This window comes from Ambystoma mexicanum, chromosome 7q (assembly GCF_040938575.1).
Source record: "Ambystoma mexicanum isolate Mex_15411 chromosome 7q, UKY_AmexF1_1, whole genome shotgun sequence".
NCBI lineage: Eukaryota > Metazoa > Chordata > Amphibia > Caudata > Ambystomatidae > Ambystoma > Ambystoma mexicanum.
In genome coordinates, this window is record NC_090941.1 from 333703642 (window position 1) to 333718007 (window position 14366).

Genomic DNA, 14366 nt, shown 5'->3' on the forward strand with positions numbered 1-14366 from the left:
GGTAAAATCGATCTACCTTTATTACTTATGCAGACATTCGTGGAGGATCAGAATTTCAGTGAAGGATTAGGGAAAGCAATCTCAGTAATTCTGAGTGGGCTCATATATGGTAGATGCGTTTGTCTTCTCAGAATGATATTGTTCTGCCAGTGACAAGGTAATCACCTCAGCGATCTAGTTTTACTGTACCGCTAACACTGCTGCCAAAACTCCCCTCTCCTCTACTCGTTTCTGTCTGTTTTGAATTTACAGAAGTAACATAAGATTTTTATTTTGTTTACTTTTGCTTCATATTTGCACAATGATTAAATGCATTAACAAGCCACAATTTGATAGACGCGGGCAATAATCAAAGACAGCTTTATTTGTGTTTGTACATTATTGTTTCTATACTCACATAGGTTTGTGTTAAAGCTCAGTACTTGTGAAATGGCACGGTCGGGTTACACTTTAAAGCAATTTGCAATTCACTGAGCTGTGTTTATTATCTGCAACCGACTCAGGTCATTATTTGGCACTGCTATATCTAACTGTTTATTGAGAAACCATCCTCGCCACTCAAGATGTTACACAAAAAACAGTTTAACAGATTATTTTATTCAGCCCTACTTCAGAGAAATATCATGCCCCTTGGGTCCCTCCCCCTGAGTTACCAATGAGCCAAGAACTAGGCCGGTGTAAAGGAAGTATATTTGTATTTATTTAAATTAAAGGTAATAGAAATCACACAACTACAGACGCCACCATCTTTGTGCTTCACCATTAACTTCTTGTAACACAAATCAATTATACAAATTAGTTAAGAAAAAAAAACAAATTCCAATTCTTTGCTTTCTACCAATTTCACTGCAAGAAATAATTGAACTGATCAACAACCAAAACAATTAGAAATGTAGTGCTGTGTGATTTTGATTTTCCTGCAGGCTTAAAAGGCTACTAGTAGGGTTTCAAGATTGGTACAAGTACATATGACAAATATGATTTCACTCACACTTTTAGTTTAAAATAAACACAGGGTGATTTAGCAGTTTGTTTTTCAGCCCCCCCTCACTTTGGTCTGTGTTGGGGAAATCGGACAGAATAAATGTAATGATTTGGGGAATTTGGGATTTCAGACCCCCCCTCCACTAAAAGGCCTGTGTTAGGGGAAAGTTGGACAAAAAGGTTGGACTGATTTAAGAAAAAAAGACACCCCTTCCTTAAAGAAGTCAGGGTCAACAGGACAAAAAGGATTACCCAATTAAATTATAGACTATAGTTTAGTTTTTCAGCACATACTAGGAAGTGAGCTTTGTTTAATTAATTTCATATTTTAACAAAGAGCACCCTGTTGTATTCCACCAACTGGGGAATTAAGTACATTAATATTTTTAGTTAAATAGGCTAAGGATCTACACAGTTATACCCCCTGAACCTCTATAAAGGGGAAGGATTTAAGGCGAGCAGACTCCCATACCTTTTAGTTTCCCAGGCCTCGGTTCTACTTAGATAAAAATCCTCTGTTTAAAGTTTAGGCCAGCTAGCTGCATGTCAGGACACTCTGGAAAGATAGGACAGGGGTCTGGTCACTCCACTTTCAAGGATGGCATCCCGCTCTCCACCATAGGACCCAATCAGTGTTTATGCCTTCCTAGAAATAGATAGCTCCACCCAAATGCACTCTCAGCAATCTCCTCTGGAGTTCCCTTGCAACTGTCAGATTGTAAGTTACAGCAAAATTCATTTGATGGCAAATTTCTCTCCTCTAGTGCAGTCCCCCTTATATAGCAGCAATGATACCACTAATTTTGCAATCTTGGGGAAGTACCCTGCCAGAGTTGTCACAACTAGGATTGGAGAGTTACCCTTCTCTCTCCACCCCACTCCAGCCCCTCTCTACAGATTTGTTTAAGAGTCTGGAGCAGACATATGGCAGCTTAATTCACAAGCTCCATTTGTTCTCATGTCACATTTTTGGCACAAACTAGTTATGTGGCAAAACTTCATAATTTTACTAATAATTGCCATAATATACACATTTTCTGATTCAGCTAATCATGGGGAATAAATAAGACAGCAGCCAGGTCTGCACCATGTTGCATGTGCATGAGGCAATTTTCTGCCATTTCTGTATAAAGCAGAACAGTTATGAATATGTAATTTATTACCCATAGTCCTAATTTTACCCTCCAACCATTCACCAACTCTCACATTTAGAACATTTTCAGATCAGCCAGAAACACATCTTAGATGGCCATTACAGTTCCCTGCGTCATAGGTGGATGATTTTATATCTCCAAAATCGCCTGGAAACTACTCAAAAAATGGAACATAAATGAAGAAACACCACCTTATGGCTGCTGGGAAAAAGTCCTAAGTTATAATAGTCATTTTAAATGAATTGTAAATCTTTATGTGGGACAAATGGCAACTCTCCTGCCTTCAGGCCATGTGGTCTCACTCAGTAAGGCTGTAACCAGTGTTTGTATTATTTTCATTGTTTTGCAGCTTGCTCTTTGAAGTTGGTTGCCTGTTTGAAGTTGGAGTTTCAGGCTCCCTTAATGGATTGTCTTCCCAGCTCCCCTCTACGCACCTACTGTCTATATTGTTGTTTGCATCAGCCAGGCGAAATTGTCCTGCAGAGACAGCCAGTGTAAAGAACATCTTCCAGAGCAAGCCCCATTTTATTGTAGTTGTAAACACCAGGATGCCAGCCTTCCAGTGTGGAAGTTCCTTGTGACATGTGTCCAACTGCTGGCAAAAGGGTCTGCCTCTGGCCTACAGAAGTTTTTCCATGGAAAACAAAGTGGCTTTTTAAATGTCACTGATATTTTGTTTGGTTTGGTGTTTATTCATAATGCCCACCTCACCCAAAGGTATCTGGGCGCAGTACAAGATAATGCAATTTCTTGGTTACACAGCATGAACATACGATAAACAGAATCTAATATATGTACATATAGGGTATCAATTCTTGGTTACACAGCATGAAAATATGCTAAACAGAATCTAATATATGTACATGTACGGTATCATAATTATTCACGGTTACAAAAACAAAAGCGTTGTAAAGAATACAGCATAAATACATGGGTGCAGATAATATTACATATATACAAGGCAAAGCAAGTGTGCTAGTATGCAAAATATATTATACATTACATTTTTCAACACACACCATTTCTTTTTTCCCGACATTGTTCCAGTTAGCAGTGGTACCATTTTCACATTAAAACTGCAAATACACATGCCTAGCCGTTTTTTGTGGCAGTGTTTAAATCCTGCTTTTCATGTAAAAGGGGCCTTTGATTTTTCTTCTTGTTTTGTGAATTAAAATGCTGCTTTTCCTTGGGTAGTGACAGGTAGACCTTTTTCACATGGCCCTCCAGTTTTCATTTTCAATCACACATGCAAAGTCGTTTTTGTATCAGTATTGAAAAATCTAGCTTTTCATGTGAAAGGGACTTCAGTCTAGGGCCTTTCAATACACCCCACATGCCCCCTCCTGTTCTCCATGATTCTTTGGGGGGAAGAGCAGGGCATAGTGGGGTTTCATTAGACGCAATTTCCTGCATTAGGGAGTGGGCACACAGCCTCTCCTTCCGTCTTTGGGTTGGAGTGTGTGGCACAGCACCGCCTTTTTTTCCAGATTTTCTGAGGTCCCTGGGGCCCTCACCGTAAACCCCTCATGCCTCCAGGCTGGAAATTAAGGAGGTTGGTTCTCTAATAATAGAAAGAAAAAGACGTTCAGTACTTTTACACAGAAATTTCCCCAGAAGATGTAGAAAGATTGGACAACCACAACAGCATACTAGAATAAAAAGACATTTTCACCATTTCACAAAACACATTTTATTTATTTTCTTTCTTTCTCCCCATGAGCACCACATAAATGACTCTCTTTTATTACAGGGCGTGCGAGAGCGGCACTGTAGTTATGGTTAAGTTGCTCAACCCATAGGAAGAGAGCTTTATGGGTGGCTTATAACTTTGCCCCCCCGGACAAATCCTCACGAAACTTTGTAAAAGAAGTATATGGCCCGTCAGATTGATTCTGCGATGTGTGGTGAAATTTCGTCAAGGTGGGGTAAAGTTAAAGGGGGGTCCCAAGATGTATGGTTTTTCCCATGGATGCAATGTACATATAAATTTGTTCTTGCCTACAGCGCACACTGCTGGACGGATTTTCACAAAATATGAGGCAGTAGTGTCGGCTTGGTCCTGAAAGCGTGATTTTGTAAATTTGGTGTAAATCCATACATTATATTTTTTTAATGGCCAAAATTTAGGTTAAAAAAATGTTGCTATCTGGGTTTGGTTTGCAGACTCACTTCCCTGTTCACTGCGTGGACAGTCACCCGGTTGGTCCAGGGTCCGAGGTGAGCTCTGCAGACATCAGACGTGCCCACTGACTGGATGGCAAAAAGCACAAGGGGCGTCAGGGTTTTGGAAATGCCCGCCATGTTGGATCCATGGACAGTCAATGGTGTCCACGGACAGTGCAGTGGAGGAAAAGTCTTTAAAACGCATTTGGTGTTATTTGGTGTTGGAAACAGGGGCTGAGAAGGGCGGGGCAGTGAAAAAAAGATGATACGGGGCTATTTTTGTGGGTGGAAAAAGGTTGGACAGTTGTATCTCTCTGCAGACACTACAGTAGTTTGCAAACAGCAGCGTGAAAGGGCAGCTTGGAAAAGACACTTGGCAGTATTCGATGGCTGAAAGAAGGTGTTGAAATGGTAGGGAAGTGCAATGAAGGTAATGTGGAGCAGTTTATATAGGTTAAAAAAAGGGGTTGGAAATGCTGCTGATGGTGCAGTCAATTTTGGTGTCTGTGGTCATCATTTCGCTTGCAGGGGGGTGAGGGTGAGTTTGTTTTACTGAAAAAACTTTGTTAAATAGATGTTATGGTTAAGTTGCACTAACAAAAACCCAAGAAATTCACTGAAAATTCTTTGTTAAAGTGACGTTATGGTTAAGTTGCACTAATAAAGAAACCTATGAAATTCAATGAAAAAACTTTGTTAAAGGGATGTTATGGCTACAAGTAAAACAGAGAAACCTTAGAAATATGCCAGTTATGGTAAGCTAAGCAACCATAACTCGCACCACCACTGTGCACTGCAAAGACTAAAACCCAGGACATCAAAGATGACATCACACATGTAATCGATGACATCACTGATGACATCACATATCTCGGCCACTTGTTTATGTTCACTAACATATCTACATCAAGCGGTTTTGTTAATTGACAGTCAGAATATGAACATTGAAAATGTGTTATATATCTAGATGTTAACCTTCTTGTATGTTCTTAAAGTACTTTCCTTAAGGTTTGGTCTCACCTCATGGTGCATATATATAGGGCAATAAGCAGGTCTCAAACACTCAATTCATTTGTATACATGATGATAAACTTTTATGCTATTGACATTTTCTGGTGAAGTTGCTTCTTTCTTGCTTACTTTATTTTCCCAGTATGTGCTCTGATTTGTATGCATTGTGGGTTTTCATATGTATTGTTTGTACTAACACAAGTATGTACTATGTCTTGAATTATTAGCTATTTATTCAATTTTTAACATTACTTTAAACTCTGATATGGTAGCATTCATTATTTTACTATCCAAAATTACCAGATTAGAAATACTGTAATTCTATGGTGCATGCTGCAGCCATTGCGTATGTGTCTGAATCATTAGGTTCCTGTATTAACAGCAACACACCGATATAAATTTTTGTTTAGATGAGTACATTCTTCAATACATTAAGTAGTTCAGGATAGGTCTCCCAATCACCCCTGACATCTTGTTACCAATATTATAAAGACAACCCCTTGTAGGGACTTTTCATCACAATTAGTGTCGTATGTGATGTCATCAGTGATGTCATCAATTACATTTGTGATGTCATCTTTGTTGTCCTGGTTGTTAGTGTTAGCAGTGTATGGTGGTGGTGCAAGGTATGGCTGCTTATATATATATATATATATACTCGTCTTAGTTTCCATCCTATTTTTTCATTCTTCATAGTGTTCCTATGCTCGACTTTCATCTGGCTCCTCCATCAGTCTTAAAGCATTTCTGGGGTGACAGCTTTTCAAATGTTTTATGTGGATCGATATTTCTTCTGTCTGTTCTCCTTTTGGGATGCGGATCTTGTAGGCAACAGATGATATTTTATCTGCAATTTCAAAGGCACCACACCAAGATGGGAGAAATCTCCGCTCCTTGGCCTGATTCCTTTGAAAATTGTACAAGTAAACCTTATCCTCTACTTCAGGCTTGTCCAACCTTTTTCAATGTGGGGCCGAAGCATGAACTTTTTTTCACCCGGTGGGCCGGTGGGCCGGTGGGCCAGCGAGCCAAAAGTCAACACCCTTACCCAAAGCAGTATATTCAAAATCGATGGTGTGTGACCTTTGACACAATAGCATCACTGGCAGTGATAGCCATGCAGTCCCAAAGATAGCTTTTGGTGTCAGGGACAGTGATCAAAGGTTAGTTTTTTGTGATTTCTTAGACCAGTGTGTATGTGTTGATATTTTTTTGAAACAGTGGGGGCGACTGAGCGTAGCGAGGGAGCTATAACGATCTAGGGAGGGTTTGGTGCATTTTACAGCAGGAAAAGTGGCCAAAAAGCCATAATTTTACAATCAGTTCTAAAGGGGAACATGCACATTCCATGTCACCAACAGCAGACAAGAACATTGTAGAACACAGCACATTTTAATGATCAATGTGTCCACAGTGTAAGACTGCACTGTCACTGATGTAACAGATTGGCATGCTGGTTGTGCCCAAAATATGCCTCTGTAGCAATATGTCTATGCTGGTTGTTCCCAATTTAGGACAGCATTGTCCTGTACAAAGCATGATTGATGCTGCCTGAGCATTTCCAGTGTGCCCAATACATATGCCAGTTTATCTCTGTAATACACAATCATTACTTCTTTATTAATGATTGATGCAGCCTGCGCAGTGTGCCCAAAACATATGGCAGCTTATCTCTGTAATACACATTCATTACTTCTGTGGTAATGAAAGAAGCATAAAATTTGGAAAATTGATCACCCAAATCTGAACCCAATTGAAGAAACGTGATGTGAGCACAAACTCAAAGTATGACAGACTTTTTTTATTGCATGAAGCATGAATAGTAACTTCTAAAGTTGCAACTTGTAAAGCATTCAGCACAGTTAAGAAGAAGTCCAACAATTCTACTAACACTGCACATGTGTTCAGTGTGACACTTGGCATTGTTTTTGCTTGCACAAATTCTCAATATCCGCTGGCACACTTAATGTGCCAATGCGGAGTATTCCAGATAGGTGTCCATCTGTCAAAAGTGATCTTGATTTTTTTTTATGCTCTTCAATCTTGAGAAAAGCTGTTCACAGCAGTACGTGCTGCCAAAAAGTGCAATGAACCGAAGTGCATGATTAGACAAATTTGGGAAAGAGTCCCATGTAATGTATTTACTATAAAATGTATGCAGGGTATGTTCGGAAAAGGCTCTCTTCAGGTCACCATTACTTTGCATGTCAATTAATTCCATTTGAAACATGTCAGGAGCATTGGTGACATGTACCAAATTGGTCTGCAAACATCTTCAGCTCATCACTGTGCTCCCTGAAATCTGAAAATCGTTTTTTAAATTCATTCAAAAGATTCCCAATCAGTGCAGAATACTTGTCATGGTTGATGCTGTGAGCAGATCTAGTCATCAGTACTGTGAAATGAGTAGCATTTTTTTCATTCAGCTGTTTCTGAAACAATTCCAGTTTATGAACAAAGGAATGGATGTGCTCATACAGCCTGTTCACAAACTGATCCTTCCTTTGCAGTTTTATATTCAGCGCAGAAAGATATTTTGTCATGTCAACAAGGAATGCCAAGTCATTCAACCAGCTCACATCACCCAAGAAGCTGACATCATTCCCTTTGTACGTCATGAATGTTTTAATTTCATTAAGCAGTGACCAGAATCTGGATAGTGTGGCTGTCCTGCTAAGCCAACGAACTTGGCAAAAGTAGATCACATCATCATGGTCTGCTCCCATCTCCGCAAGAAATGCTTGAAACTATCTATGGTTATGCACTTTTGACCTTATGAAATTCACTGTAGAAACAACCTTTTCCATCACATGCGTCATCTCCAGGGCCTTTGTGCACAGTTGTTCCTGGTGAATGATGCAGTGATGCGTGATGACATTCTGGGGAACTGACTTTGCCATTAAACTGACAAATCCATTGCGTTTGCCAATCATAACAGTGACCCCATCAGTTGTCAGACAACAGAGTTTGTCCTCTGGCAGATTGAATTTCAACAAGACACTTTTCACTTCATTGAAAATGTCTTGTCCTGTTGTTTTGCCTTTCATTGAACATAGGTCAAGTAGTTCCTCAACAATTTGGAATTCTTTGGTCACTCCTCGTACAAAGATCGCCAGTGGAGCGGTATCATTCACATCTGTGCTTTCATCACCCCCAAGCTGTAAAACTGACAGGCATCCAATCTTTTCGTCAGTGTGTCTGCAATGTTTGATGATAGGTCATCTACTCGTCTAGCAATTTTCTGATGTGAGAGACTGATTTTCTCCACCATTGCTTGTTTGTCAGGGAATGCCACAGATGTCAATATTCCCAAGCAATCTTCGACAAATTCTCCATCGGACAATGGTTTCCCTCTCCTCGCTATGGCCTCCGATATCAAGTAACTTATCTTGGTTGCTGCCTCAGAGTTCTGTCTGCCAGTTTGAAGAACGATTGTTGCCGGATCAGGGTCTGCTTCAGCGAGTTCGCCCGATCAATCCTAATCTGACCAATCAGGTTGTCAAATTCAGTGGCATGTTTTGTAGTATAATGCCGCTTAACATTGTATTCCTTGCAGACAGCTACTTTTTCCTGCCAAACCAGACACAGGATGTTCCCCTTTTGTTCACACACAAAGAAATCCTTGGCCCAACTATCCTTGAAAACACGACATTCAGCAACAATCTTTATTTTCTTCTGATTCACCAACTATTGAGAGTTGGGTAGGTTTTAGTCATGTGAAAACTACATTGTCACAGGCCCATTACATTAAAATCAATTCAAACTTACTTGTATTACTAAGTAATAATGTGGTTTTAATATAGCCAGAACATTGGGCCACAATGTATGGCATGATTAAAAAAAGCCTCACTCATGGTATTGTCCCACAAATCTATAACAATGCCTGTAGAGAAGCAGTGTTTGGCATGTGATATAGAAGTCAGTGGGAGTGGGTGTGGAACAGGCTGTGGCACCCTTGTGATGCTACTTAAATACAAATTAATGCAAAGGAATGCTCTTATTCTCACGTGGCAGGCAGCCAGAGGGAGATGAAATACTAAAATGCCACTGAAAAAATAATCATTGCTCTGTCAGCTTTGTTCTAACGCAGATAAACTAGGAGGATAGTGCTCTTACCTGGTGGAGGGCAGAGAGGGAGGTCAGCGATAGTATCAGGTAAACCGGAAAAGTCGTTGCTGCGGCGAGCTGATAGAGTTGGAGGTGGCCAACAAGTTATGCCTGTTGAGGAGAACAACAACATGTTTTATTTGTTATGTCATGCTTGTTGCCAGAGTCTTCAAGCTTTGTAGTGCTGCAAATTAAAGGCAAGACTATTAACCACTACACATAATGCCATTATATAAGTGGGGAGGCGCAATTTCTTTCACGATGCTTCTTTCCCAAAGTATATATCAATTCCACTTTGAACCTCTACCATGGCACTGGTGATTAGGTACTTCACTGTGCAGATAATAGTTTTCACCAGTGTTGCCAAGTAAATATTCTGTATCTATGTTGACCATGGCCCCTACTTTTTCCTTTGGCCCCCTCTGTGCCCTTCCTAAATTTGCTTACTGATGACACCACTAGGTTGACCAACTATGGCGGTTCATGAAGAGCAGGGGGCAAAATTAGTGAGCTGCAACTAGATCCATTGCAGCCTGTATGTCTGCTACCATAGGTGACTGGTCCAGGGGGCACCAGAGGCAGTAACAGTCCTCTGCCACGGCCCAGAAATAAAATTACTCTGACCCGACAAACATTGAACACATTTCCTACAAGAATGAATCACCATACGTATTAATAATATCTTTGGGTATAGATCCATATTGTCAAATTACTATCAGTGGCAACAGACGTCCAAGGCCAAATGATAATGTTATTGTATATAGCACTTACACTAAAGCTCTTTTTTATAGAACAAATATGCATACAATATCCCCCAACCCCTGTTGGTACTCATTTATCGACCTAAGAAGGATGAAAGGCTGAGATGGCCTTGTTGGGATTCGAACATGCAGATCACACACACAGCGCAGCATTGGACTCTCAACCCACTGAGCAATCATCGGGTCTGTGGACCCGATTATTTTATTTATTTCTGCAATGTTGGTCAGACCCAACATTGCGGAAATAAATAAATTAATCTGGTCCACAGACCCGACAAACAGTGAACACATTTCCTACAAGAATGGATCACCATATGTATCAATAATGAGTGGCAGCAGACGTCCAAGGCCAAATGATAATGTTATTGTATAACTATAGCACTGACACTAAATCTCTTTTTTATAGAACAAATATGCATACAATATCCCCCATCCTGTATTGGTACTCATTTATCGACCTAAGAAGGATGAAAGGCTAAGATGGCCTTGCTGGGATTCGAACATGCAGATCACACACACAGCGCAGCATTGGACTCTAACCCACTGAGCTATCATTGGGTCTGTGGACCCAATTAATGTATTTATTTCGGGTTCATGGGTCCAACAAACATCTAACAAATAAATAAATAAAACCAGGCCATGCCCTGTTACTGCCTCTGGTGCCCCCTTACAGGGGGCACCAGAGGCAGTAACAGTCCCTGCCATGGCACAGAATGGCAAAACAAAAACCGGGCCTGTAACTGCCTCTGGTGCCCCCTTTTAGGGGGCACCAGAGGCAGTAACAGTGGTCAGCCACGCACGGCCTGGTTTGTTTATTTATTTATTCAATGTTTGTCGGGTCTGTGGACCCGATAAACATATTTATTTCCGGATCCATGGACCCGACAAACATTGAACAAATAAATAAATAAACCAGGCCGTGGCCTGTTACTGCCATGGCACAGAATGGCAAAACAAAAACCGGGCCTGTAACTCCCGCCACGCACGGCCGGGTTTATTCGATGTTTGTCAGGTCTGTGGACCCGATTAATTTATTTATTTCTGCAATGTGGGTCCGCCAAAATTGCGGAAATAAATAAATTAATCGGGTCTACGGATCCGACAAATGTGGAATAAATACATAAATAACAGCCCCATTGAACAAATAAATAAATAAACTGGGCCGTGGCCTGCAAAAAAAAAATAATAGAAAGAAAAGTAAACTTACCAGACCTCACTCGGTCACCGGCGTGATGCTGGGATGGGCTGGGCTGCTGGCTGGAACATAAGTGTGAAGGTGGTGCCGCTGGCACATATACCTTACCTTCACTCAACCCATATGTGATTTCCATTGGCTGAGAAACAGCCAATGGAAATACTGTAACCATAGAAGGTTTTCTTTTTTTTTTTACTATGACATACCTTGCATGGCAACAGTATTTGCATTGGCTGTTTCTCAGCCAATGGAAATCACAACCCATGCCGGCTTGGTCCTTTGGGATTTCCTTTCTTTGTCTGTACAGCCTCGTGGGCCACATGAAATGGCTCGGAGGGCCGCATTGTGGCCCACGGGCCGTATGTTGGACAACCTTGCTCTACTTCATATTCTTTCTTGGTGCTCTTTAGATCATAATAGGTCTTCATTCCTTCAGTGGACTTTTCAAAATTACGCTGAACATACACAAAAACATACTGGAGGTGCTTCCTTAAATTTGCAATGTACTCATGAGTAGTGGATGCCTTTATCAGTGCCTGCTCCTGTGTCCTATAGAGCAGATGCTGCGGTAACACACTTTTTCATCCGGTCATGAGCTCTAATGAAGACATCTTTGTTGCAGAAGATGGTGTAGACCTGATAGCTATCAGCACAAGCATTAATTGGATGTCCCAACTGGGTCCAGAGTCTGCCACAAACTTCTTAAAGATACTCAAAAATGTTCTGTTGTATCTCTCTACCCACCCCCCTGGTTGAGACCGGCAGTAGGCAATGTGGACTTTTCTTTTTACCCCTAGAATATCCCACATCTTCGCCATCACCTCACTGGCAAAATGTCTTCCTTGGTCTGATTCAATCCTTTGCGCGAGGCCGAAACGAGAGACAATGTGGTTGATCATTTATGTGGGCAGCATTCTCTGCCTTACAATCATAGTCTGGAAAATGTTTTAACCACTTTGTAAACAAGCATATCACCGTCACCATGTACTTATTTCCTCTAGAGGAGCGAATCACTGGCCCAATGAAATTGACTTGCAAATCTGACCAGGCATTGTCATTCCCCTTTTTTGTAGGGGGCTGTGTGTGTGAGTGAACTGGGTTGAAATTGAGCACACAAAAGAAAACCCTTTGGGTAAGTGTTGAGTTCCTGGCCAATGTGTGGCCAATAGGCAACCTCACTCAAGATTTCTAATTTTGTGTGAAACCCCCTATGACTGGCAGTGGATGCGTCATGGGCATTATCTAACATCAGGCTTCGGAATGAGGTAGGTACCACCCACTGGTCACAACCTGATAGAGCTCTCCTTACTGCAAAATTTCTTCCTGCAAAATTTACCAGGCAGATATATGATTATTGGAACTATTTAGGCATCTGAATAATTCATGATGAAGTATGCAAATTAGAAAAGTCCACACACCAGATATTTTGATCTGGGTATTTCTTATAATATAGGTTTTCAAGCACCATATTGTGCAAATTCACAGGTGTGCTCATTATATGTGCTTTTTTCACGTTTTATGTTGTGATTTTGATTTTCCTTAAAACCACATTAGTTCAAGGACCAGAATATGATTCATGTTGTTCTGTTTGCGACCCTAATATATGTTTCTGTCTTCTGTTTAGAATTTTGTTTTATATGCAAGTGTATATAAGAGAACCTTATTTTGTCTTAATACAATCAATTATATTTATGATGCAGCCCCTTATTTGTGTTTTTCTTCCTTGACAATTTCATGGGCTATTCACTTTGGAATATATTCCATTAGTAAAATTAGAAAAGGTTCCCCGACACAATTATAATATTTTGCTTCACACGATGATGAAACTGGGTTGAGCCTTCTTAGTAGCAGCACTACTCCTTTTGTGTTTTTCTACTTATTATTGCCCGAGTCGCTACTAATCACCACGGGCAAACCACATTTTTTGATAGGGCTCTCCTTACCAACAAACTGCCTTGGATCTGAACATCTTGGAAAACTTCATCCACACACAGAGGTTCTCTTTACCAGGATAATCCGACTCTGTTAAAGGAAAGCTCACAGGGTCTTCAATGTGTCAATAGCATTTCCAAATGATTATGTCCTCTTTCAGTGGAGTGATCAAATCTGCTTCTGGGGTATCTTGACTCTACTCGGCAGTCGAGAGTTCGCTGTTGGAACAAGTCTGTGACCTGGTGACAGCAACAATTTGGATTTCCCGGCAGCAAGGATTCTTTTTCTATGAAATCCCCTTGCAGAGCTCTGGTTTTAGCCAGCTGGTCAGCCAGGTAATTCCCAATTCTTATATGGCCCCTCTATCTTGGAATGACCTCTTATCTTCTTCCAATAGATGGTCATTTAATTGAAGGTCACCAGATCGGCAATTGATTGGATCAGTTTGGCATGCTTTAGGTGTTTGTTGTTGGCAGAAAGCAGCCCTCAATTCTTCCAGTTAATCACATGCTCCACAAACCCATTCCTGACATAATCAGAGTCAATGATTATGACCAGTTCATTAAGTTGGTGGTGCACCACAGTGAGGATTGCTTGATAAACGGCCATCAACTCTGCAGCCTGACTACTTCAAGGTCTTATTTATACCAGCAAAGGGTTCCTGGGTATCATTCACACAGGCATTCCCAATGCCAGCCATCAGTTATTTTTCCCTGTTGCTATCAACATGGTAGGAGAACCCATCCACATAAACTGTGGGTATTCCCTGAAACACGTCTTCATCATAGAACTTGTGTGGGGAAGTTAAGTATGTCTCCATGTTGTTGTTGGTCATTAGACTTTCGTCCTCAAGACAGTTTTCTTGAGCACAATCATGCAAGTCTTCCAACCCTTACGCAAGGGGACTCTTCTTGTTTTGGCCATATCTGACTTCCACAGGAAAGCCTTGCATCGACAGAATCCAGGAAGTAATTCTGGAATTATTAACGTTCCCAGCCCAGATTCTGTCACTTTGGAGATATTGCAAGGGTTGGTGAGGAGTCTCGACAAAGATGT

At 40.9% G+C, this 14366-nt stretch overlaps 1 long non-coding RNA gene across 1 annotated transcript in view; it reads right to left on the reverse strand.

Annotated features, from left to right (window-relative positions):
* Nucleotides 1–365: 365 nt before the first annotated feature.
* LOC138528638 (uncharacterized) overlaps nucleotides 366–14366 on the reverse strand; it is a 342934-nt gene continuing 328933 nt past the window's right edge. Inside the window, exons 3-4 of the long non-coding RNA XR_011284192.1 lie at nucleotides 9432–9533; nucleotides 366–3702 (exon numbers count right to left, since the gene is read on the reverse strand). This is a non-coding gene — a long non-coding RNA (uncharacterized lncRNA). The remainder of the gene's footprint in view (nucleotides 3703–9431; nucleotides 9534–14366) is intronic.